The 27,460-nt window shown below is 36.7% G+C and overlaps 1 protein-coding gene and 2 long non-coding RNA genes across 6 annotated transcripts in view; 2 read left to right on the top strand and 1 right to left on the bottom strand.

The window, feature by feature from the left end:
• The window catches only part of LOC149673876 (protein SERAC1), a 164,211-nt gene that overhangs the window by 17,290 nt on the left and 119,461 nt on the right, over window positions 1-27,460 (top strand). The window lies entirely within an intron of this gene.
• On the bottom strand, window positions 25,156-25,447 carry LOC149673884 (uncharacterized). Its single transcript, XR_016366948.1, has 2 exons — window positions 25,322-25,447; window positions 25,156-25,253 (listed from the first exon to the last, which is right to left on the bottom strand). It is a non-coding gene; the product is annotated as an uncharacterized LOC149673884 (long non-coding RNA).
• LOC149673883 (uncharacterized) lies at window positions 25,175-27,307 on the top strand. 2 transcript variants are annotated; one of them, XR_016366947.1, is made up of 2 exons: window positions 25,175-25,309; window positions 25,466-27,307. It is a non-coding gene; the product is annotated as an uncharacterized LOC149673883 (long non-coding RNA). The 2 variants fall into 2 exon arrangements; XR_016366946.1 differs by having other exon boundaries at window positions 25,180-25,309; window positions 25,443-27,307.

Here is a 27,460-nt window from a genome sequence, read left to right as displayed (position 1 = left end):
CTCTCAAACGCGGAACTTGCTTTTACTTTTTATCGCTCGTTATACACGAGTGATTTTGCGTATTATACGAGCTAATCAAAGCTAATCAGAATTGTTACGTAGACAAGTTCCCACTTGTATTAAGAATAGCTAGTCACACCCGCGCGCTCGTGTTTGTTTTATTTTGATGTATTGAAAATATGGCCCCCTATTTGTTTTTTAACTAGAGTTTAATTATAATAGACGACTAATCTTAGTCATTTAAAATTAAGGGAGCTAAACTGAAGCATGTACTTAACATAGAAGTGTTTAATTATATTTAAAACGATTAGTTCTGAGGTGGGGTGACCTTAATTTGACCTTAAATTTTTCAGTCCCTAGAAAGAATTATTGGTCAATTATCTTTGTGGATTAACAGCGTTAGAGACATCACCTATGACCCATAATCCGTGACCCCAAATTGACCGCTTTAAAAAAAAAACAGAAGCAAATTTCACACTGGAGCGTTTAATTACATTTAGAACAATTAATTCTGAGGTGGGGTGACCTTAATTTGACCTTTATTATTTCAGTCCCTAGAAGGAATTATAGGTCAATTATCGTTGAGGAACAGCGTTTGAGACATCACCCATGACCCTTGACCCAAATTGACCCTTTAACAAAAACGAAAGACATTAAAAAAACCTCATCCTCTCAATTCTTAAATAATTTTAATTTCCCCTATAACAATATATCACCTTAGCATCTTAGAATAATCTCAGAAACCAACGACATCACTTATGACCCTTGACCCCAAATCGACCATTTTACAATAAATGAAAACCATTAATTTAAAATTAACAAGACGGCCCAAGGGATCGTAATAGTAGCCATATCGTACGAGTGAATAGCCCCTCTATACCCTACCCTAATGAGTGGATAACCCCTCTATACCTTACCCTTATGAGTGAATAGCGCTATCTTTTACCGTGCATAAAATCAGAGTTAATAGCCCCTAGATTCCCTACTCTAAACAGTGATTAAATTATAACCGTATAAATTTACTTATGCTGTAATTCTAATATTCCGGCGAATCGAAGAACAGATAGTTTTTAGTGATAATCCCCTCGATGAGTATACAACATATACTTATGCCGATGCACACTTATCGCATCTTATAAATTTCTAACAAGGACTTATGTCCACAAACTTTTGAAAGAGAAAGTTTAGTTATAGTGATTACGCATTTTAGTGATTATCCCCTCGAATTACCTTTAGCAATGCTAAAATGATCAAACGCATAACGCTCATTTAACACTATGTTAGTTCTATCTAAACCCACATTTGAATTAACCGCCAAAACGTTCCAGTCAAACATAACATAGATGACGATAGCTACCGAACGAGAACGAAATACACGAGGTGCGCGGTAGGAAACGGGGAAAATCGTTATCTATTTAATTAGCACATAAATAAAAAGAAAATAAATATAAAAACCCCAAACATACAAATTCATAAGTATCCGACCCCACAGATAAAAAGATAAAAATTCAAAAGTATCCGACCCCACAGATAAAAGATAAAAATTCAAAAGTATCCGACCCCACAGATAAAAAGATAAAAATTCAAAAGTATCCGACCCCACAGATAAAAGATAAAAATTCAAAAGTATCCGACCCCACAGATAAAAAGATAAAAATTCAAAAGTATCCGACCCCACAGATTAAAATTTAAAAGTATCCGACCCCACAGATAAAAATTCAAAAGTATCCGACCCCACAGATAAAAATTCAAAAGTATCCGACCCCACAGATAAAAATTCAAAAGTATCCGACCCCACAGATAAAAATTCAAAAGTATCCGACCCCACAGATAAAAATTCAAAAGTATCCGACCCCACAGATAAAAATTCAAAAGTATCCGACCCCACAGATAAAAATTCAAAAGTATCCGACCCCACAGATAAAAATTCAAAAGTATCCGACCCCACAGATTAAGAGGTACCCCACCCCACATCACCCCGACATTTTGGAGATAAAAAAAAATGATAAAAAACTCGGGGTTTCTATCAAGCCCCTATTGGTGGGTTTAGGTACTATCGAGTTCCTTTTAAGCTAAAATATAACGATAACGATAGCGAAAACTCCGGCCACTGTTACTACTACGGCTCGGGTCAAACTAAGAGCCTATCGTATACTACGATATGGCTAAAAAGAAACCTTATACTTTATTTCATCCTCTCAATTCTAAAATAATTTTTCCTTTAACCCTATATCACCTTAGCATCTTAGAATAACCTCAGAAACGAGCTCATTCTATATAGTATTATATCGTTCTGGGTTATACGTATATTACTTTGTACACGGAGAATCCTTTTGAAATTCCTTGTTTAGTGGGAAAGGAGAAGGAACGATTAGGGAACCTAACTAATGTATATACCCTTCGTCTCCCCCCCCCTTCGTTTAATTCCTAAGCCTTTGCACGATTCTATGTAATAAATTAGAACAAGGTTTCTTAATCAAAGCTTCTCTCTCACACACACACGTCGTATAGTCGTCTTCGTCGTCGTGAAGATGCTAAAGCATCTTGAGGAAAGGGAGCTTGATGCGGGTTTATATAAGTTTACACAATTGTCATTTGAATCCTGGCTCTCTCTCGCGCGCGCTTCTCACCTCCTTCCGTTTAGATGTGTCCCTTCATCCATAGAGAAACGTAATTTTAACCCCCGTCTTTTCTAATCCCCCCCCCGGTTCCCTGTCGGATTGAGACACGGATTTATGGGTAGGTGTAAATCAAACGTCACTATCTCCAGTTAGTTCCAGATTGGGCTATAGGCTAGGGCCATGCAATTGCGAAGCGCTAATCACCGCTGGCTTAAAGTGATATCTTTAGCCTGAGATACGATAGGATAATTTAGAACCTTTTCAAGTTTAGTATATTTCCTCCTGTCCTTTCCTTCCATGAACTTGTTTCAATGTATTTACGCTTCTATACGGGCTGTTGATTAACGTTATATTAGATATACGCGAAACGCCTGGAACCAGCATCGAATACTGACTGCTGTTTCTGCATGGATCTTTAGTTCTATATCGTGTAATAGCTTGGAGGACAAAGGTGATGGAGTCGAAACTTATGTAGTAGGGGTGTGCGAATACCACTTTTTGGGTATCGAACCGGTTATCGAATACCAAAAAATTTTCCTTATCAAATACCGAATCGAATAGTTTATTCCAAATCGAATACCGAATAGTTGGGCCTTGGTAATTTTTTTCCTTCCCGATTAATCGCGAATAGTTAAGCCTAGTAACCGCGAATATTTAACCCTAATATTCGCGAATACTAGGCCAACTATTCGCGGTTAATCGGGTAGTAACCCTAATATTCGCCAATAGTCAATACAAAGCAAGGAGAAGAACATTTAGAAGTTCCTAAATTTCAAAATACCTCTCCTCATTGGTGGTCAAGTATTTCTTAAAATTTTCCTATGCACTTGCTGGTAGTTTTTGATGGGAGACAAATAAAATTGGGATGATATTTTTTAAATAAGGTGCAGTGGCGTCGCTAGGCCTTTTTTTGGGGGGGGGGGGCTATAGCCCCCCCAAATTCCAAACTTAGCCCCCCCCCCCCAAAATAATCCGTAAACCCTACCAAAAAATTCCTGTTAGCAACCTAAAATTCTGTAGCAATATATTAAAAATTTTCAATATGAAACAGTAAAATTTTGAAGAAAAAAACAGATGGAGACAAGTAAAATGTTTCATGTTCTTTCGAAGGGAGTCCCAATAGTGTGGACTAAAAGCTAACCAAAACTAAAAATAAACCTAAGACGAGTGAAAATCCTTCTTAATCGGTTCCGTAGTCCTTATCAATAAAAGGTTGTACATCTTTAAAATACGAAAAATTTCATGTTGACACAAATTTACGTATAGTTTTAAAGGTGTACACATTTTCCAAAGAACCCATTATGCAATTTTTAGCCACATCGTAGTATACGATAGGCTCTTAGTTTGACCCGAGCCGTAGTAGTACTGGCCGGGGTTTTCGCTTTCATTATCGTCAGATTTTAGCTTAAATGGAACCAATAGTGGTAGCTGAGCTCAGATAGAGATTTTATTTTAATTAAAAAAATTTTCACACCGCACCCGGTAATTGAATACGACTGGCTGGCGCAGCAGTAAGATACGCTACCACTGTGGGGTCGGACACTTCTGATTTTTTGTTTAGGGTCTTTGAATTTTTTTCTTTTTATTTATGTGCAAATTAAATAGATAACGATGTGGCTGCTATTAAGTCCCAGCCATTGGGCCATCTTGTTTATATTAAGTTCTTATAATAACTTTAAAATAGTTTGCCCAGATTTAGCCCCCCCAAATTTCAAACCCTAGCGACGCTACTGATAAGGTGGGTCTCTCTAGTGCCAAGGACCAAAATTTATGGTAGTCGAACTTTAACAGAATAGTCAGTTCGGTATTCGATATTCGAATCGAATAGTGAAAATAGGCTTATCGAATACCGAATCGAATTATTCGGTTCGGTATTCGATCGAATTATTCGATTGAAACGGTTAACCGCACACCTCTATTATGTAGCTTTAACGTAGATTCTGTATACCCCCCATCGATGGCAACGAAGTCCTCCCAGCATCCTCACTGCAGTCTGGGAAGTAGCACAGTTCCTCTGGTTCAAAACCAGTTTATTAATTGCTTGAACTAGTTTTTAAATTCAAGAAGTGGGGGTTACTGGTCTTCTGGACCAGTTTATTAATTGCTAATCTATAGGAGAACAAAGGCTGGGACCACTCCGAAGACCAGTTTATTATTTCGGACGCTAGTCGCTAGGGGGGTCTCTGGTTCCAAGGACTAGTTTAAAAACTATCCTTATTTCCCAGACTGATCCTCAGTGGCGTTTTGGTTTACCAAAACGTCGACAATGCCCCCTGTGTATTAAAAATACAAGCTAATTAATGAGAATTAGTTTCTAGTTTTAAATGGCGCTACGCGGCAGGACTTAACAATCCCCCGGTGGGAAAGCTACCGTGGGAGACTTTCATTTGCCGCATATGGCCCACTAACGTAATTGTACTCCATTTCACTTCTCTTCTCCATGGCAATTTCATCTGTTGAAGTAATGCGACCGAGGCTTAGGTCTTGATTTGTTTTGTGGAAATGTTTGACGTATTTATGATCTATGGATAAGCTATTTTTGTATCGCTATAACGTCTTGATTTTTATTTGGTTTGGTTTAAGCCATGGACTTTGTAATTCTAAAGAGGACCTGAATATTAAGTAATTTTTTTGCGATACGAGTGTTAGAAAAATACATCATTAATTTTATTTAGATCCCGCAGTAATCAATTAAAAATATTTAATTTCCTAGTGACCTTGATATACAGGTATTTTTTTACGTCTCCCCCTCACCGCGCGCTTAGCTTTAAACTTCATTAGTATTGAAATTAAATTTAGAATGATATTGATAAAATTATCTTTCAAATTAGGATAGTTTATTGCGTATATGGATAGTTTATACGCATGGAGGATTCATTTACACCAGGAGACCGGGCTACCTGGTAGACAAAAAACCCGTCTGCTTTTGTCCGTCAGGTAGCCTGGCCTTCTGGTGTAAATGGTATGAATCCTCTATTGGGTTTTAAAGCAGAAAATTATGATATTTATTTGAAATAATTTATCATCCTAACCTTACGCTATACTCGTTGCCAAAGCACGAAATAGTCTTTGTTAAAGTTTTTTTACCCCAAAAATAAAAAAAGAAATAAGAAAGATTATTTGTTCGTCTCCCCGTTGGCAACTTCATTGTTGATTTAAAAGCCATAAAATACAATGTGATTATGTTGTTAACGTTTTTAGAAGCGTCTTAAGTGAATTTTATTCTAGCCTCTTTTTTACTATTTATATCTAAGAAGAAAACGTGTACAAGGCCTAAAACCATCTACATACAGATGTTTCCAATCGTCTTGTTTTCGCTATTTTAAACGATTCTCTATTTTTTCTTTTTGTCGCCTAAACACATTGACGCCTCGGAAAGAGCTCGCGAAGGTTTTTTGCCCCCGCTCTTACTCAACGTTTTCTATACGGTTTATTCCTCCCCCTACTCAATAAAAATAAACACAGCCGCCAAGTATCGTAAATCGCTACCCCAATATCATAAGTAACATTACATAACCAGGGACTAACTTAAGCCTAACGTCCTCCAAAAGTATAAGAAAGAATAATAGTCTTAAATAATTGTTACGACGGTGCTCAAACTTTGGGGTTTTTTTCTTTGACAAAAGTATATAGGGAATTTGTTACTAAAAAGGAGCCCCCTGTCTTCGCTATAGTTCCTTTGAAATCTTTTATTTTGGTACGCATCTTATCTTGCCATAGGTAAGGGAAAACCTGAAAAAGTCAGGGTATTTCAAAATGGACCAAAAAGTCAGGGAATTTTAAGAATTTCAACAAAGCCAGGGAAACGTCAGGGAATTTGGTGAAAGGGGTTAAAATATTTGCGGTTTAACTATCCAGCTGGTTGACGTTTTAAACGCCGTTTTAGCCAGATCACGTTTGACCAGACATCGAAATCGGTGAGCTCGGTCCGCAATGTTTTACATTAAATATTCATGAAATGCAGTTGTTTACTTATATTAAGAATAAGGACAATTGAGCCTTAAAAATGTCAGGGAAAATCGTATAAAAAGGTCAGGGAATTTGGATCTGAACACTTCATGGCAACCCCGCTATCATTTTATAAAATATTTTATATTTTAGTATAGGGAAATAATCGTTTTTGTAATTGGACTCGTATGCCCATTTGAATTAAATTCCTAATTTTCCCAGGCAAGGTACTTTAGTTTTGACAGTTCAATAAGTTTTTTATAGGCCCTTTAATCCAAAAATAGTTTTATAATAAATATACAAAATTTCCCTCGTACATTACATCTTTTGTTTCGCCCTAAAAAAAATACCTATACTATAAAACATAAAAATCCTCTTTGATTTTTGACTGAATTCCCAGCGTGATCGTGATTTTCTCTATTTCACCTGAAAAAAAAATAAATATATCATTTGTAACTTTATGTTCGACCCCCTAAACCTTGTTATAATCAAAAGAGAAGGCAATATTAGGTTCAAGAAAGGCTAAAGAAGGAGGAGGAAGAAGATGAAAAAAAACCTTTCCAATTTTTTACGTCTCCTTCATTTTTGCTATAGCCTCTCAGAGTTTAATAATATTTTATGGAGATGGAAGAGCGCGAGAAAGAGGCTGTCCAATCGCCTGATGTCCGCAGAGGGCGCTAAAATTCTTATGGACCCCTAGCCGGTACGATCCACCAGAAAGGGCACTGGATGCGCCCAACGGAATAGGGGTATTGGGAGCAGTTTAGCTCCACTTTTTTCTATCAGGAACATAAAATCTCTTCAGAAGAAAAGGTGGGTATACCTTTAAGGGACCCTTGGGTTGGGGCGAGAGAGGGACCATACGTTGTGTTATTGTAAATCTGTACTGTAGATTTTCGGGCCCCCATTTTGCGCTAGGAAAGATTTAAGAAAAGGGAAACAAAGAAAAAAAAATTAAGAGTATTTACGCCTATAATGTGACTTCACTCAACGTACGTACACTGGTGTATTGCGGGGTAAACATTTCTACAGGGGCTATGAGGAAATACATGGATGATTTGCCCCTAGAAGTCGGCTTTCCTTATGGGTCTTTTTTTCTCCAATTTTCCATTTTATTTATATTAATAGAGTTAAACTACTAATTTTAATTTTTAATTAATTTAATTTAGTATTGAAATTATTTATTATTTGAATTAAGACCATATAAATGAACTACTTCCGCGTCTACGCGTTTACTTCTTCGGATTCGACTTACTTTTTTGATCCGGGTTGGCAGTGCCCTTATAGTATAGCTTGCACCGTTTTATCTCAATCCATATTTTCGTGACAAATGAAGTGTAGCTCTTCTGGGTTCCATGCACCGACCGACAGCCCCCGCTTTTTGAACTGTTGCCCTCGTGTGGTTGACCATTCCCTGTTACCCCCACTTGGTCTTGTTGGAAAGAACAGCCGTCAAATACTTTTTCCCTGACCCTTTGCCCACCCACTTCTTGGGCAGCTGCCCCCTTCCTGGCCCCAGTGTGGGGTAGAAAATAAAAATGGGGTAAAAAGCTCTCAGATCTCTTGACGCTCAATATGCACCCTAATATAATAATCTGGATTTTTTCCGATGTTTTTTATTTTTTTTTTTCTTATATAGTTTTTTCTCTATTTTGGCCCACCCTTAAAGGGATAGTTACATATAAATCAATCATTAAATTTTGGCTTGAAAAGCAGAATATTTTCGTATATTATTGTAGCAATTTTATAATATAATATAAAACAGTCATGACGTCATCAGTAGTTAGGACTGTACAGATAGACAGTCATCCAAGATGGCGGTCGTTGATGTCATCAAAATCCAATATGGCGGCAGATAACGTCATGTTCCGCCATCTTTACCGTGTCATGACGTCATACAATGTCATTGGTCGCTATCTTGAATCGTAATGACGTCATTGACTACCATCTTGGTCATGGCGACGACCATCTTGGATATCTTTCTATAGTCGTAACTACTGTCATGAGCCACTGAATTTTTAAAATATCTTTTCGATTTTCTAATAACAAACCACATTTTTTTAAACTTAATTTTCGTATTTTTTTTAGTATTAAAAACGAATAAAACTTTATGATAGTCGAAATTAAACGGTATATTATCCCTTTAAAGGTGGGAAGGGGCCAAGCAAGGGGGCGATACTTTTATTCTTGTAAAGTGTAAAATTTTCTCTCTTCATACTTGTTTTCGTGGGTGGCTAAGTTGATGCAGTGGAAACGTATAGCCTATATTTACTTAATACAGTCTTAGAATATTGAGAAATTGACCCGTTTATCTATGGGAATTTAGGTGCCTTCTAAGACGGCCAGTAACTATATAGCTCTTTCGGAAGGCAAAGCACGATTTTTATTTTATTTTATTTTATTTTTTTGCTTTTTCAAGCCCGCCACGTTTCAACTTGAATCTTTATATCTTAAAAATTTTTCTCCCCGAAATTTTTCCCTTGAATTGGATAGGATAAGGGGGTCGTTTATAAAGGATATCCTTGTAATAATAGTTAAAGCGATTATGGGTAATGTTTGTATAAGGAATTGGAAAGAATAGAAGCTATTTTGGACATTTTTTGACTCACCAAAATTGAGACGAATTGCAAAGTCTGTATAGTCCGGTACTACGAACTTTCTCGTGACGTCATACCCTCCATCTCTTACCTCGGTTTCTGGCGACCATATTGGAAGTTGTCAGCTCAGGCCATACAATTTAGATTACCAATAATGACGTCACGTCGCTGTAGCTCTTACCCTCTCAGTACCATTCTATTGGAAAAGTTAAAGTGTATTTAATTATATAATAGAAAATTATTTATTTATTTATTCATTGCTTTAATAGAAACCGGGGAATCCAATGAAACTCAAGCAATGTAAGGAACTGATGAGTCTGTAAAAACGCTCAAATATTATTGGTTAGTTTTAACCACGTGCATCGTAATCGGAACGTCCAAAAATCGGTTATGATAAGTCGTCCGCTTTTTTTTTTTGTTCTTGGCAAACCAACCGCGTTGCGCGATCTTTGCGAATGACCCCTGTTTGTTAGATTTAATCGCCGTCAATTCAACAAACTGGAAAAGGTGATGGGGGTGGCTTTAGGTTTGCGGCCCGGGGTCCAAGAGAGAGAGAGAAATATGGTTTTTTATTTGAACCAATAATTCTAGCACATATTTGACGGCTCTTCTCCAGTCTAGCCTCTCTCTTAGCATCAACTGGCGCTTTCATATCATAGACAGGCTAGAGGGCTTTTATTCTTAGCGTGGCTAGCTGCCCTCTTCAATCTTTGGTGTGTATCACGTTAAGGATGAAATTTTCTCGGATCTTTCTCTTTCTCCATGGGGTCCGGCTCGTTCGATAAAGTCCGCATTCATCATAATACGCTTGGTCGAAGTCAGAACCACCCTGCAGACGCCAACTGGCCTCGCGCGCTCCGCTCTAACCGGCGAGTTACACGAAGCACGTGCTTTTCGAAAGCGAGCGTTTCGCGCCAAAACTATATAGTGTTTCCTTTTCTTTCACCTTTACTACCATGTATATACTTATGAATTTGCGCAATTTTATCTTAGAAATGTTGTCAGTTTACCATCTTTGGTTGGTAACTAGTAACTACGTTGGTTAGATTGTGTTTAGGGGATTGTTTCCAAATGTTTTGGTCAGCATGGTAGCTTAGTTGGTCACCGGTTGAAGTATCGTCTCAGTGACTTGGATTCCAGTTGAGGTATTTATGTAGTTGGAACTGAGATAGCGGGAAAGACTTCTTTCAGCGGGTGAAAGTCAGGTTATTCCTTAGTTTGACAGGGTTTATACGGAATCCTCGTGAAAATGCGGGACTCATTTATTTATTTATTATTCTATCAAACCTTTGCGTCGAACTATGCGAAATATTTATTGGTCGGGCGTGATCAAGTGGGCTCAGATAAACGCCTAAAATCAGTTATGGGTATTTCCAAAATATGTTCAGGGATAACCTGGAAAAGTCAGGGATTTTAATAGGCTACCCTTTGAAAGTCATGAAATATTAAGTTTTGGGAACACGTGCGCATGAAGCTCCGTTTGTTTGAGCTTTGATATGCCTTCTATGGCGTCCTCACTTCATTTAACAAGGCTTCTGCGAAACATCTTTGGCCTTTCCAAATAATCGCCGACTATACTTTAATTATCCCATGGAGATAAATTTTATTTTCTTTGAATTCAGTGCGCCATGGTCGCTTCGAAGTTGAGATATTTCCCATAGTGTATAAAAACCTATAGCCGATAGAAAAACGGTAATTATACCCTCGAAAATAGCGAAGTTATTGGATCCAATCGAGCGGAGCTATATACCGCACCCTCTTGGATAAAAGTAAGGGGGATCCAACCCCCGCTAATATTCCCCCCCTCCGATGTAGGTATAGAGGAGTTAAGGAACACTCTCGCACACTCTGATCTTGTTCGAAAAATATCGGATACATCTCTTTCGCCCCAGCTGCTGTCTTAATACGGGTCCCCCTCCTGCATGGGGCCTTTTCGCCATCGCGCACGCTACCACGCTTTTTCCGATATAACAAACATCCACCCCAACCCACGTGGTGCTAGTGGTGGTGGTACCCAGTCACCCACGGCATCCTGACCTTTCACCTCTGCCTTGACGCCCGCTCTCGCAGCAAACGAACCCCCCCTCTAGCTGCAATACAGTTCGCATCATTAAGCTTTAATTTCTAATATTTCGGAGAAGCCTTCATACTCCCTTGGATCGCGTGCGCGGAGACCATATTGGTTCATGATCAAAGGCGTAATTAAACGGAGGTTAGAATGGGTACGGGTTTGTCTCTATTCCCAATTGGTTTCACCGTATTCACCTTTATTATGGTGAACCATTTCCCAAGGGCTTATTTAATTGAATGTAAGTGTAGACGATTTTATTGGTTTTGGGTGAAATAGCGCGAGGGTGTTAATATAATTTAGGTTTGGATTTTTCTGGGCTTGTCATTTTCTCGTGATTTATCTATTACAGGGTTGCCATGGGTCAGGGAAAATCTGGAATAGTTAGGGAATTTCAAAAAGGGCCAAAAAGGTCAGGGAAAATCTGGAATAGTTAGGGAATTTCAAAAAGGGCCAAAATGGTCAGGGAAAAATCAGGGAATTTCAAAATGGGCCAAAAAAGTCAGGGAATTTCAAAATGGGGCCAAAAAAGGGTCAGGGAATAGTCATTGAATTTCATAATGGGCCAAAAAAGTCAGGGAATTTCAAAATGGACCAAAAAGGTTCAGGGAAAAGTCGGGGAGTTTTAAAATGGGCCAAAAGGTCAGGGAAAAGTCAGGAAATTTCAAAATAGGCCAAAAGGTCAGGGAAAAGTCAGGAAATTTCAAAATGGGCCAAAAGGTCAGGAAAAAGTCAGGGAATTTCAAAATGTGCCGGAAAAGTCAGGGAATTTCAAAATGGGTGAAAAAGGTCAGGGAAAAGTCGGAAATTTCAAAATGGGACCAAAAAGTCAGGGAATTTTGACAAAAGAATTTCAACAAAGCCAGGGAAAAGTTAGGGAATTTGGTTTTAAGTGGATTCACTCTCTCCGCAATGTTTTATACTTTAATTATTCAAAAATGCGCTTTAAAAGCAATCGTTCACTTATATTTAGAATAATGACAATTGGAGCTAATAACTTCCCGTAAAGACACAATCGCAATTAAATTAATATCTACCATAATTTAAAAAAAAACACTTAATATTAATTTATTCTAAATTTATTTTCTTTGGAAAACGAAAACACAGCCGCAAATCCCATGGCTTATTTATTCTTTATTTATTTTTTATTCGTCCACCTTCTTATTCGACATTGTTCAAATTAAATTCCTTAATATTCTAAGGGAGCGGTAGCTCCCTTAGATAAGGCCTGATGACGGCTTTAATGTATAAGGAAGGTTTTTGGATTGGTTTTAACTTTTTTCGTATTAAGTTTATTGTTTCGAAATTTTTCTACTGAACTAAAATCCGGGCCCTTAGTATGTGGTAAAAATTTCAAGATGATCCACCTAATAGTTTATTTTATAAAGCATAAAGTTGCTAAGGGTGGTTTTCATTTCCATAAAATTAATCACAGATTTTGGCGAAAAACTAGAGAATCTCCATAGAAATAACATGGGAAATTTTCCAAACTTACCCATTTTGTAACTACCCTTACAAAAATAACTATACGTTTGATAGATTTGAAAACGGTCTTAAATGAAAGCCCCATTTTTAAAGTGGGCGCCAATTTTTGTTTCATTACGAAAAACAAAGTTTAAGTATTGTTTTTAATAGTTTTAAGTACCTGCTCCGAATTACGTGGTTTACCTTTAAACTGTGGAACTTAAGACTTTTTTGCTTGGGTTAAGTAATAAAGAAAGTCATTCTAGGACTTACGTCGTTTTACTGCGGATAATCAAATTGGTAGGGCAATTAGCTAACTTAAGGGGTCGCATAATAGTATCGAATGGATTAATGTCGAATAGAGAGTTGCTCCTTCAATTTACTAATTTAACCTAGAGTCGAAAGGAATTGTATCGAACGTCCTTATAGTTTAAACTATAACATCTGTTTGTGTACAAGTCTACGGAATCTGTTTAAGCGCAGACCTACAGAATATTTTTGTGCAAAGGAGTATAAAATCTCTTTGTGCAGAGGCCTATGCAATCATTTCGTGCACAGGCCTATGGAATATTGTTTTACACAGGCCTCTGGAATATTGTTTTACACAGGCCTATGGAATATTGTTTTACACAGGCCTCTGGAATATTGTTTTACACAGGCCTATGGAATATTGTTTTACACAGGTCTACGGAATGTTTTTGTGCAAATCTGCATGGAATCCTTTTGAGTATAGGAGTATGGAATCTTCTGTGCACAGGTCTATGGAATTTTTTGTTCATGGGTCTATGGTATATTTATGTGCACAAGTTTGAAGAATCTTTATTTGCACAAGTTTGAAGAATCTTTATGTGCACAAGTTTGAAGAATCTTTATTTGCACAAGTTTGAAGAATCTTTATGTGCACACTAGTCTGAAGAATCTTTATGTGCACACAAGTCTGAAGAATCTTTATGTGCACACAAGTCTGAAGAATCATTATGTGCACACAGTCTGAAGAATCTTTAGTTGCACACAAGTCTGAAGAATCAATATGTGCACACAAGTCTGAAGAATCTTTATGTGCACACAAGTCTGAAGAATCTTTATGTGCACATAAGTCTGAAGAATCTTTATGTGCACACAAGTCTGAAGAATCATTATGTGCACACAAAAGTCTGAAGAATCTTTATTTCTCCAAGTGAAAAATCTTTATTTGCACAGGTCTACAACTTCTGTTTGTGCACAGGTCTACGACTTCTGTTTGTTCACAGGTCTACGACCTCTGTTTGTGCACAGGTCTATGGAATCTGATTTGCTCATTTCTATGACATCTGATTTGCTCATTTCTATGACATCTCTTTTTGCGCAAGTCAATAACATTTGTTTATGCTCAAGTCTAAAACATCTGTTTGTACACAAGCCTAAAACATCTGTTTGTGCACAAGTCTAAAACATCTGTTTGTACACAAGACTAAAACATCTGTTTGTACACAAAACTAAAATATCTGTTTGTGCACAAGACTAAAACATCTGTTTGTGCACAAGTCTAAAGCATCTGTTTGTGCACAAGTCTAAATCATCTGTTTGTGAACAAGTCTATAACACCTGTTTGTGATCAATTCTATAACACCTGCTTGTGATCAATTCTATAACACCTGCTTGTGAACAAGTCTATAACATCTCTTTGTGCACAAGTCTATGACATCTGTTTGTGCACACGCGAGTGACTTCTGTCTGAGCAAAGGTCTACGGAATATTTTTGAGCACGGGTCTACGGAATATTTTTGAGCACGGGTCTACGTATCATTTTTGTGCAAATGGGTATGGAATCTTTTTGAGCATAAGGGTTTGAAATCTGTTTGAGCATAAGGGTTTGAAATCTGTTTGAGCATAGGGGCATTGAAAATGTTTGTGCATAACTCTATGGAATCTGATGTGCACATGTCTATAACATCTCTTTTTGCGCGAGTCTCCGACATTTCTTTGTGCACAAGCCTGTGATTCTATTTGTGTACAAGTGTACGAAATATTTTTGTGCATTGGTGTACGGAATATTTTTATGCACAATAGTACGGAATATTTTTGTGCACAGGTGTACGGAATATTTTTGTGTATAGGTGTATGGAATATTATGGTGAAAATGGATTTGGAATATTTTTGTGCACAGGTGTACGGAATATTTTTGTGAAAATGGATACCGAATATTTTTGTGCACAGGTGTACGTGATAGTTTTGTGCACAGGTGAACGTGATATTTTTGTGCAAATGGGTAAGGAAAATTTTTGAGCATAGGGATATGGAATCTTTTTGTGCAGAGGTCCATGGATTTTTTTTTGTGTACAGGTATATGGAATGTTTTTGTGCAGAAGTCCGTGGAATATTTTTGTGTACAGGTATATGACTCATGTTTGTGCACAAATCTATAGAATGTTTTGTACACCGGTCTAGGACATATGATTGTGCACAAGTCTATGGCATCAGTTTGTGCAAAAGTCTAAGGTATGTGTTTTTGCACAAATATTTGACATCTATTTTTGCACAAGTCCATGGTATCTGTGTGTACAGGTCTACAAAATATGTTTGTGCACAAGTCTGAAGAATCTTTATGTGCACAAGTCTACGGAATGTCTTGTGCAAATGTCGATGACATCTCTTTTTGAGGAAGTCTATGAAATCAGTTTTTTACACAAGCATATGACATCTGTTTGTGCACAAGTCTATAACATCGGATTGTGCAAAACCGTGTGACTTCTGTTTGTGTACGAGTCTGTGGAATCTATTTGTGCACGAGTCTACGTAATATATTTGTGCGCAAATCTATGGAATCTGTTTATGCGCTAGTCTACGGCATCTGTTTGTGCACGGGTCTACGGAAAATGTTTGTGCAAATGGCTGTGGAATATTTTTGAGCATATAGGGGTATGGAATGTTTCTGAACAGGTCCAAGGCATGTTTTTGTGCACAGGTCCATGGAATATTTTTGTACACAGGTCTATGTCACATGTTTATACAAAAGCCAATAGAATATTTTGTGCATAGGTCAATGGAATCTTTTTGTGCACAGCACAGTTTTATGAAATGTTTTGTGCGCAGGTCTAGGAAATATTTCTGTGCAAATGGTTATGGAATAGTTTTGTGCTATGGGTATGAAATCTTTATGTACACAGGTCTATGGAATCTTTAGCGCGCAGGTCTATGGAATCTTTATGTGCACAAGCATATATAATGTTTTGTGCACAGTTCCATGAAATATTTTGTGCACATCTTCATGAAATCTTTTGTGCACAGGTCTATGGAAACTTGATGTGCACAAGTCTATAGAATGTTTTTTGTGCACATGTCTATGACTTCTGTTTGTGCACAAAACTATGGAATCTGGTTTGAACATGTCTATGACATCTGTTGTGCACAAGCCTGTGACTTCCACAAGTCTACGCAATTTGTTTGTGCACATGGCTACGGAATCTGTGCACAGATTTTCGGAATCTGTTTGTACACAGGCCTACGGCATCTGTTTGTGCACAGGTTTACGGAATCTGTTTCCTTACAAGTCTACGGCATCTGTTTGTGCACAGGCCTACGGCATAATTTTTTGAGCACAGGTCTAGGGAATCTTTTGTGCACAGTTTTATGGAATCTCTTTGGGCCCAGGTCTATGGAATATTTTTGTGCACAGGTCTATGGAATCGTTTTGTGCAAATGGGTATGGAATCGTTTCGTGCAAATGGGTATGAAATTGTTTTGTGCAAATGGGTATGGAATCTTTATGGAAACAGGTCTATGACTTCTGTTTGTAAACAAGTCTAAGACTTCTGTTTGTGCACTAGTCCGTGGAATCTGATGTGCACATGTCCTTGACATCTCTTATTGTGCAAGTCTATGATGTATTTTTTGTGCAAGTCTATGACATCTGTTTGTGCACAACCCTGTGACTTCCGTTTGTGTCCAAGTATCCGGAATCTGTTTGTGCACATGTCTACGGTATCTGTTTGTGCACATGTCTACGGTATCTGTTTGTGCGCATGTCTACGGTATCTGTTTGTGCACAGGTCTACGGAATATTTTTGTGCACAGGTCTACGGAATATTTTTGTGCACAAGCCTACTGAATCGGTTTGTGCAGAGGTCTAAGGAATCTGTCTTTGCAAAGGCCACTGCATTTGTTTGTGCAAAGGCCACTGCATTTGTTTGTGCACAGGTCTAAAGAACATTTTTCTGCAAATGGATACGGGATATTTTTGTGCAAATGGACACGGGATATTTTTGTGCAAATGGATATGCAGTATTTTTGTGCACTGGTGTACGAGATATTCTTGAGCATATTTTTGAGCATAGGGGTATGGAATGTTTTTGTGCAGAGGTCCATGGAATCTTTTTGTGTACAGGTATATAACATCTCTTTTTGCACAAGTTTATGACATCTGTTTCTGCGTAAGTCTATGACATCATTTTGTGCGCAAGTCTATGACATCAGTTTGTGTTCAATTCTAAGGTATCTGTTTGTGCACAATTCTAAGGGATCTGTTTGTGCACAATTCTAACGGATCTGTTTGTGCACAAGTCTACGGGATCTGTTTGTACACAATTATATGACATGTGTTTTCATAAGTCTATGTTATCTACGAAATATGTTTGTGCACTCAGGGTTACCACAAATAACCTTGTAATAGTTATAGGAAAATAGGAAATTTACAATTTATTTACAGGAAATTATGGGAGACTAGCTGTTACCCGCGGCATCGCTTGAGTGTAGTAAGAACTCCATCAAGTATGGGTACATTTTACTGAGTCGACTAATATTTTTGTAGCATCCTAGGAGCGAAGGCACTCGGCGTCGCCCATCAGCTCGTCGGGACATTTTTTATTACTTTACACGCAGACATTCTATAAAGAAAGGTTTTTAAATATCTGGCCGCCATTTAAAATGATGGCAACAAATCGATCCCGAAAGACCATATATATATAGGTTAAAGGAATCCAGTGTACTAAATATTTGTGAAATCGGTTGAAACTCACGGACTTTCTTACAAAGAGAAGATTTGTTACATTTCTGTGCGCCAATTATGAAGATGGCGGCGGATTGGAAAAATATTTCTTAGTACGCGCCTACTACTTACGAGTAACGTTCCTCCAAATTTTCAGCCTTCTGGGGCCAGCGGTTTGGGCTGGGCGATGATTATCAGTCAGTCTGTCAGTCGGTCAGGACTTTGATTTATATAGATATAGATGTATAATTAAAAAAAACAGGAAAAGACAAGAGAACTACTCTTGAAAAAATAGCAAAATATAGGTTGCAAATGCTTTGAAAGTAATAAGACAAGATTTACAAAGGAGCTTTGGTTTAATTATAACCATAAGTTCGTAAGATATGTTACATAAATTTGTCACTGGAAACTGAGAGCTTGTCTCGAAGTGACGTAAATGAAACGTCATAGCTTCTCGTAAAGCGACGCCTGATGAGGCCCTGTCAAAGGCTTAGTACAGACTAAATAGGAAGATGGAGTAGAAAATCACGTGTAGTCAATTCTCGCGTCGTTCTCGAACTAGCTCTCATTAAGTCTCTAGCATTTCGAAATATAGGAAGTGTCATACTTATGGAACGTAATCTTAGAAACATATGCTATAACTTTAAAACATCACAGACTTCCCCGACAAATATTTTTAGAGGCTTCCATAGCTTTGGTGATATATAACAAAACCAAAAGTGAGAGCGCACAAAATATCTACAATTTCAAAAAATCGGAAAATATAGGAAAATTATCGAAATTATAGGAACTAATAGGAAGACATCCGAAAATAGGAAAAATTATAAAATTTAGGAAATGTGGTCACCCAGCGCAGGTCTACGGAATATGTTTGTGCACAGGTGTATAGATTGTTTTTGTACACAGGTCTACGTAATATTTTTTTAGCCTAAGTCTTCGGAATCTATTTGTATTATTGCATCCACTGTGCTTTGCACGTGAAAACGACGGGAAGGCAATTTGAGTTGGACTGGGCGTTGAAGCAATCAAGATTAATACTTCTATAATAGATGGTTAGGGCCTTGTTAGTTCAAACGTGGTAACTAATATACGCGCAACACCACAAGACTTAAATGGAGCGCCTGCTTTTCAGTATACGTTTTAAAATACTAGTTTCTAAACAGTTTTAATTCATATTAAGACTGAAGTGACAGATATTTATCAAAACTGTCTTTGTACACAAAGACGCGAAAAAGTAAGAGATAAGTGTAGAAAATTAATTGTTTGAAGTAACAGATATTCAAATTTTCATTTTTGAAGACGTGATTATAAAACATCAATTATTTGAAAAAATTTCTTATCTTAGTTTTTTTCACAAAATTTTCAGAGAAACTACCTTGATACTACTGTTTATTTTCGAGAAACATTTGCTTCGAGGAAGTTCAAATACTCGGATATCTGAAAAATAGAGCTAGTATTTATTTTTATATTTCAAAATTGAAAATATTGCGAACCGAAAATTACATTCGCCCTTTGACTGTGATGTAGTTATTAGAGTCAAAAGGATCTGTAGCTTTGAGAGATATACAACACGTCAATTTTTGAAACCTCGAAATCTTTAAAATAAACGAACACGTTTTGTTAAGTTTTCATGCTTGTTTTATTTTGTCTGCTATCAACAATTTTCTGCCCATTTTATTCTCCTTATAGGCCCGAATACTCAAACTAACTCTAAATTTTAAAAAGAAAATAAAATGCATACGTTTTCTATTTTTAAAATGATGCACATGTTTAAGGATAAAATATTTTACTTAAGGAATTTTGGTGAAAAAAACTAAGATAAGAAATTTTTTAAAATAATTGATGTTTTATAATCACGTCTTCAAAAATGAAAATTTGAATATCTGTTACTTCAAACAATTAATTTTCTACACTTATCTCTTACTTTTTCGCGTCTTTGTGTACAAAGACAGTTTTGATAAATATATATTAAGCTCGCGCCAGCAGGCACCAGGGAGTATTAAGAAAAAAAGATATAAAAAAGGAAGAAACGGGAGTAGCGAGCGACTGCATGCCCTATTTCAATTAAAAATACAAATTTATTATCAAGAGCTCCTAGCTTACGAAAAAGGGAGTAGCTATTAATGAATATCATTTTCTTTATGAAGAAAGAAGCTGTAGGCATTTTCCACACCCCCAGCAGCGTGATTTTTTTTTCCTTTTCCATTTAGTTAAAATTGCAAGAGGAAGCTAGGCCTAGAGGTCGAAATGAAAAAGTATCGCGTATTGTGATATATATATATATATATATATATATATATATATATATATATATATATATATATATATATATATATATATATATATATCAGAAGGGGATAATAGAAGAAGTGTGACACTCCTGTTTCTTCTTAATGCGTTAGTTATGCAACCTTTTTGTTTGCTCCAATGGACATCGCACCGTGCTAGGGTGAATACTAAATCCTCAGCAATCAATTAACCCACATAACTTGTCTTTACGTGGGACAAAAATCCATGTACAAGCGCATGCGCCTTGGTAAATAGTTAAGTGCAGGGCTCCCACCATGTCCCTAAAATACCTAAAACCCCCTACTTTTTTTGAGGTCCCTAAACCACCATAGAATTGTGATTTGGTCCCTAAATCACCATATTCCTAGTTTAATGTGCCATCAGCAAGAAGTTATATCTAGTATCTCAGAGAGAAGGTATAAATTCGCCAGATTTCCAGCTTTATCTCCAGTCCAAACGTAGGTCCGGAGTCAATCCCCGTCTCTAAATTACAAACAGCATCTCATTCGTTCTTGAAAACTCACGTCAGCGCGACGACGCGAATGACGAAAATTACGTATTTTCCGACTAGGAGAGGCGAAATAGCCCAGCGCCTCCTTTTACGTCCCCCCCCTTCCATTTTGAAAGGGGGACTGGGACTATGGCGCGCGAATACAAAGGCATCTTATACCTTCTCTCTGAGATGGGTCTCGTACATAATCCCCCTGGACATAATCCCCCCGGACAAAATCCCCCTATTTTGGATTTGCCAAGACTTTTTCCCCCCGATTTTAGACGTGTTTGTACAAAATCCCCCCAAAGAAAACGTCCAGGACAAAATCCCTCCAGAGAAAACGTCCAGGACAAAATCCCCCAAAAGGAAAACTGTTTAACAAAATCCTACCGAAAGGATCATTTTATTGAAAATCCCCCAGATAATAGGCATTTAGAAGTAAAGGTAAACGGAAGCCCAAATTCAAAGATTATCTTCAATAATAATGCAAAAGTATAATTCACAAGAGTGAAAGGTATTGCAAACAATGTTCCTAAACCAAAAGAAGTAAACTACTGATTTTGTTTTAACTTATTTCCGAAATTCCAATATTTTGGGAAAGGCGGCATTTTATGGTTAGTCAGCAATATTTTGGAAAAGGCGGAAATTTATGGTTAGTCAGCGATATTTTGGAAAAGGCGGAAATTTATGGTTAGTCAGCGATATTTTGGAAAAGGCAGAAATTTATGGTTAGTCAGAAATATTCTGGAAAAGGGGGAAATTTATGGTTAGTCAGCAATATTCTGGAAAAGGGGGAAATTTATGGTTAGTCAGCGATATTTTGGAAAAGGCGGAAATTTGTGGTTAGTCAAAAATATTTTGGAAAAGGCGGCAATTTATGGTTAGTCGGCAATATTTTGGAAAAGGCGGAAATTTATTGTTAGTCAGCGATATTTTGGAAAAGGCAGAAATTTATGGTTAGTCAGAAATATTTTGGAAAAGGCGGAAATTTATGGTTATCAGCAGTATTTTGGAAAAGGCGGAAATTTATGGTTAGTCAGCGATATTTTGGAAAAGGCGGAAATTTATGGTTAGTCAGCGATATTTTGGAAAAGGCGGAAATTTATGGTTAGTCAGCGATATTTTGGAAAAGGCGGAAATTTATGGTTAGTCAGCGATATTTTGGAAAAGGCAGAAATTTATGGTTAGTCAGCAATATTTTGGAAAAGGCGGAAATTTATGGTTATGAGCAGTATTTTGGAAAAGGCGAAAATTTATGGTTAGTCGGCAATATTTTGGAAAAGGCGGAAATTTATGGTTATCAGCAGTATTTTTGAAAAGGGGGAAATTTATGGTTAGTCAGCGATATTTTGGAAAAGGCTGAAATTTAGGCTTAGTCAGCGATATTTTGGAAAAGACGGAAATTTATGGTTAGTCAGCGATATTTTGGAAAAGGCGGAAATTTATGGTTAGTCAGCGATATTTTGGAAAAGGCGGAAATTTATGGTTAGTCAGCAATATTTTGGAAAAGGCGAAAATTTATGGTTAGTCGGCAATTCATACTATTTTCTCCATCATTGGTTCCGCTTTTCCTCGTAGGGGGAATACTACTATTTTTACTACTATCCTACTAAAAAAATTTCCACTGTGGAAAACGACCTCTAAAATAGGAATGACCCCTGAAGGGTTCGTCTCCAAGGTGGGGATTTCGTTCCGTAAGCGGGGGATTTTGTCTCCAATTTGGGAGGGATTTTGTCTCCAGTTTGGGGGGATTTTGTCTGCAAATGGGGGGATTTTGTCTTATGCCCATTTGGACGGGGGGAAATTTTTGGGGGATTATGTCCAGGGGGATTATGGGAGTCACCCCTCTGAGATACTGATATAACTTCTTGCCATCAGCTTATAATATTCAACCCAAAGTCCAATTTACACATTTATATTTCTTATTTCATTGAAAAACGAAAAAAGACTGATTGTTAAGTGTGATAGAATTGTGATAGATGAAACGTAGTAATGTAATAAACAAAAACTAAGTCAGTTTTATGATAAAATATTTTTACAAATATCTGACTTTGTCATTTTGTGAAAACAGGGATAGATTGGTGAAAATATAAGTTCAAATAAAGATCCCATTTTGGTTTCTATTTGGTCCCTAGTTTAAAAAATTCGGTGCCTATTTCACCCTATTCCTAGCCTAAAAAATCCCCTATTTCCCTACTTTTTTTTTTAAGATTTTGGTGGGAGCCCTGTGTATAACAAAGCCAAAACGTTCTTTGCCACGCGGTTTTTTTTCCATTTTATACTGAGAATGTAACCCACTTCATAAGCCTATACAATTATGTTAGAATTTTGGACGTTTTATTTTCATTTCAAATCCGAATTTTTTTATTTTTAAAATTTAGTTCGTTATTTCCACATAAAGTGGAAAAAACCGTGGCAAAAAGGTTTTTGCCGCGCGGTTTTTACCTGGAAAAAACCACGGTTTTTTCCACCCCTGGCAAGAACGTGCCAACCCTGCCTGCAAAGTATATATTCATAAATCATAAGTAACCTAATAACAATAAGTGAGACAAAAAATAAGTTGACGAAGATATTGAGGTAGCCTCAAGTTTAAAGTATCCTTGTATGGGGAGCAAAGAGAATTAATTACTGGGACCTGTTTTCTCGGTCACTAATAATAACGTATCTGTAGTGTAGTGCATGGTTAACACATCCGCCTCACACCCAGAAGGCCAAAACCGTGAAGTTTTTTTTTTTTTTTTTCACTTGGGATATCTAAAGACCTTTATAATTATCCGAACATTTGTGTTAAGGTGACATTACATTCCCGTATCTCTGGTAGAACCAGAGTTACGAGCCTCCAGAAATTAGTGTAATGCTATTCCGATGGACGGGGTTGTTTCTTTACGTTTTGCTCAATTACTCGACCCTGTTTGTCGTAGCCCTAAGTTTTTAGTATGGTTAGATGGGGGACAAATTGCACTATAACATATCCAAAGGACATCCCCGTATCTCTAGTAGAAATAGAGTTACGAGTCTGCAAAGTATAGTCTAATGCAATTCCTATGGAGGGGTTTGATTGTTTACGTTTTGCTTAATTACTTGGCACCTGTTTGTCGTAGCCCTACGTTTTTAGTATGGATAGATGGGGGACAAATTGGACTATAACATACTCCAAGGACATCCCCGTATCTTTAGTAGAAACAGAGTTACGAGCCTGCAAAGTATAGTCTAAAGATATTCCAAAGGCGGGGTTTGTTTGAATATGTTCTCCTTAATTACTCGCACCTGTTTTCTCGGCCACGAATAATAGTATAACTGTAGTGTAGTGGTTAACACATCCGCCTCACACCCGGAAGGCCACAGGTTCGAAACCGCGAAGTTTTTTTTTCTTTTTTTCTTGCTTGGGATATCTAAAGACCTTTATAATTATCCGAACATTTGTGTCAAGGTGACATTATTTACATTCCCGTATCTCTGGTAGAACCAGAGTTACGAGCCTCCAGAAATTAGTGTAATGCTATTCCGATGGACGGGGTTGTTTGTTTACGTTTTGCTTAATTACTCGACCCCTGTTTGTCGTAGCCCTAAGTTTTTAGTATGGTTGGATGGGGGACAAATTGGACTATAACATACTCAAAGGACATCCCCGTATCCCTAGTAGAAACAGAGTTACGAGCCTGCAAAGTATAGTCTAATGCAATTCCTATGGAGGGGTTTGATTGTTTACATTTTGCTTAATTACTTGGCACCTGTTTGTCGTAGCCCTACGTTTTTAGTATGGTTAGATGGGGGACAAATTGCACTATAACATATCCAAAGGACATCCCCGTATCTCCAGTAGAAACAGAGTTACGAGCCTTTAAAGTATAGCATGAATCTATATAACTATGAATATACAGCTCTATCATATCCCCCTTCTATCATGTCGATTCGGTTTGGGTGTTGCCCTCCTAGCTTTGACGCGTTTTGCGTAGCTCTAATAGCCAATCACGAGACAAGAGGAAGTGACATTTCGAATTTACACACCCTCGGACTCCCCCTCCCTTCTCCCGTTCCTAACACTAGCAGACACGTGACTGATGTCTCCTTTCGCTAAGCCCCGCCCAAACCTTATCGAGAGGTTAGACAGCGTAACGCAGCTGTATATTCATAGTTATATAGATTCATGGTATAGTCTAAAGATATTCCAATGGCGGGGTTTCTTTGAATATGTTTTCCTTAATTACTGGGACCTGTTTTCTCGGCCACGAATAATAATATATATGTAGTGTAGTATCGTCTCACTTATTTTTATTATTCTACAGGGCCGGTAGGCCCTTGTAGATATGACATGACACCCTTCCGTAATGTTAAAGAAAAAGTCACACCTTTTAGGGTTAGCGTCCCATAGAAAAAGCATTAAAAAATTTTCGTTTTTTTAACGAAATGGTCATAGGCCATACGGAAAAAGTATAGCGAAGTTAGTTTTCGGAATACTTCTAAATTAACAAGCATTTATTAAACGGGAAACTTACGGGTTTCGATTTTTAATTAATGAATTCTAATTTTTGTAATTTAACTAATTAAGGTAGTAAGTCAAAAAATTACTTTTGGGTCAGATGTCAGCCTAACCTTATAGCGCGCTTAAACCTATTTTCTTCATTTCGTTCTCGTTGACAACTAGAAGGTCCTAGGTTTGTGGGTGCTAACAAGTTACGTTGACTAATTGTAAATGTTGGCTTTCTTGCTGATTTTCCTAATTTCTTAGCAGTAGACTCCAGCAAATTACTTTTGTATTTCGTCCGAGCTTGAGCACCTTTATATGTATTTTCTAATTAACTGTAGCACCCTTAATAAGAAATACGTCGTTATCAGGTCGAATTTTCGTCTAGAAAAGTAATTCAGGTAAATAATTACAGTTAATAGAGGTTTTTATATCATTTAAAGTAAGCTTTTCGACGTTCTTTACGGCCAAGGCTTAAGTTGTATTTTAGTTACTCTATGTTATATAGTGTTTATAGTGTCTTTCCTTTTAAAGATTATTAGAAAGCTAATTTCCAGCTCTGTTTGGAATTACAAAATACGTAGTCTGCTTCGATTCATGCTACAAATCCCAACCCTAGGGCCAAGGTTTTACGCTTCTTGTAACTTAATACTGTATCTATGACAGTAAAAAATGGCATATATATCCAAATTATTATGGTTTAGAAATCAACGGTAGTGTTTTCACCCTGTGAAGAATTCGACTTCAAAATATTACAGGAAAGATGACAAAATTTCCAATTTGTTTTCCCTTCGGCAGTTAAAAGAGTGGTGTTAATGTTAGCGCTGTTAAGTCAACATTCTCATTTGAGGACTGGTATAAACGGTTTCATTATTTGTTAATCTCACTAAAATGCTACTAATTGTCAATGTGTGTGGTATAATTCCTGAAACTAAACCAATGTAGAGGACCAGATTATTCGTTAAAACAATTTTGATCCTATTGAATCAGTCATACAGTGATGTTACGTTATCATTTTATAAACTACTTGTTACTAACAGTGGATTGTTTAATTCATAAGAAACAGTTGTGCTGGTTAATCCAGGAGGACAGTGTCGTTATATAATTTAATTAGTCAAATAATTTTCATGTTTACAACCCAGATTCTCTCAACCTAACCACGTTAGAAACGGAGGGTTACGTTGTTTTCTATTTCCACAGTCCACATTGCCGTTTGTTTATTGGTTTAAATTGCTATGAATTGTAAAGGTATTTGATTTAATTACTGATATTAAAGCTAAACTATAGAATAACATCATTCATTAACATATTGTATAGATAATCTTTATGTTACCACAAACCTAGCTCAGGATATGATAAAAATTTAACGCAATTTGTTGGAAATAATCAAAAACTCCTCTAAACATTAGAGTTAAGGTGAATTATTTTTTAAAAGACATTTTATAAGCTTAATGAGCACTGACGACAAGTTAATTTCAACGTAATTAACTGTAATTAAGGTAAAATTAAACTAAAATATACATTTTTTTGGATGAAAACTCAGATAACTCTTAAATGATGTTCTTGATTAAGATTGTATCTACCCAAGCCGTTGGTAAAGCCCCACACATAAGCTAATTTAAATTATCTCCAAAGTACCTTAATAGGCGCGAAATTCAAAACTTTAGGGTAAAATGAGAATCTAAAACTCCACTAAAAATTGCAATTAAGGTGAAGTATACATTTAAACTCATTTTATAACACTAAATGTATAGTGCCAAAACAGTCCTACGTTAATTAAACATAATTAACGTGAAATTAAACCAAAATATACATTTTTTGGATAAAGGCTCAAATAACTTTTAAATAACTCTTTAATTTTGATTAAAACTACCCGAGCCATTGGTAAAGTCGAATATTTTCTATTTGACACTTAAGTTAATTTAAACTATTTTAAAGTACAATAATTGCCGCGAAATTCAAAAGTTTTGGGTTAAAAAATGAATTTGCGGAAAAAATATTAAACTGCACTAAACATTGCAATTAGGGTAAAAAATTCAAATAAATTTTAAGCTTAATCCACTCTCACGAGAACCACGCTCAAATTAAGATTAAAACATCACAAGTTTTTCGTACAGCCACAGTAGTTTCCTATTTCACTTTCAAATTAATTTAAATGATCGTTAAAATACATCAGAAGCGCATACATTAAAATTTTAGGGTGATTGCAATTAAAGTTAATATTTTATTGAAACTTGTTTTATAAACGAAATCCACGCTAGATAAACAAGATAAGCCGTTAAATTAAACTTAAGTATAATTAATGTGAAATTAGCCCAAAACACGAATGTTTTGGGTAAATTCATAGATACCTTATAATTAAACTAACAAATTAAAATTAAAACTACACTTATCTTTCACCCAGCCTCCATTTTCCTGTTGAATTCTTACGATTAATTAAATTGTCATTTAAAAGCATTTTTCCCATTTTTAAAAGAGAGCCATTGAAAAGGCGCGATATTTAAAAGTTTTGGGGCAAAATAGTGATTGTTCCGCAAGAGTCAAACAGGCAC

The sequence above is a fragment of the Phalangium opilio genome, unplaced genomic scaffold (genome assembly GCF_054372755.1).
Source record: "Phalangium opilio isolate 3A_F unplaced genomic scaffold, DU_Popi_V2 ptg000048l_1, whole genome shotgun sequence".
Taxonomy (NCBI): domain Eukaryota; kingdom Metazoa; phylum Arthropoda; class Arachnida; order Opiliones; family Phalangiidae; genus Phalangium; species Phalangium opilio.
The sequence above is the reverse complement of the archived record's forward strand: the minus strand, read 5'-3'. Positions and strand labels throughout refer to the sequence as shown.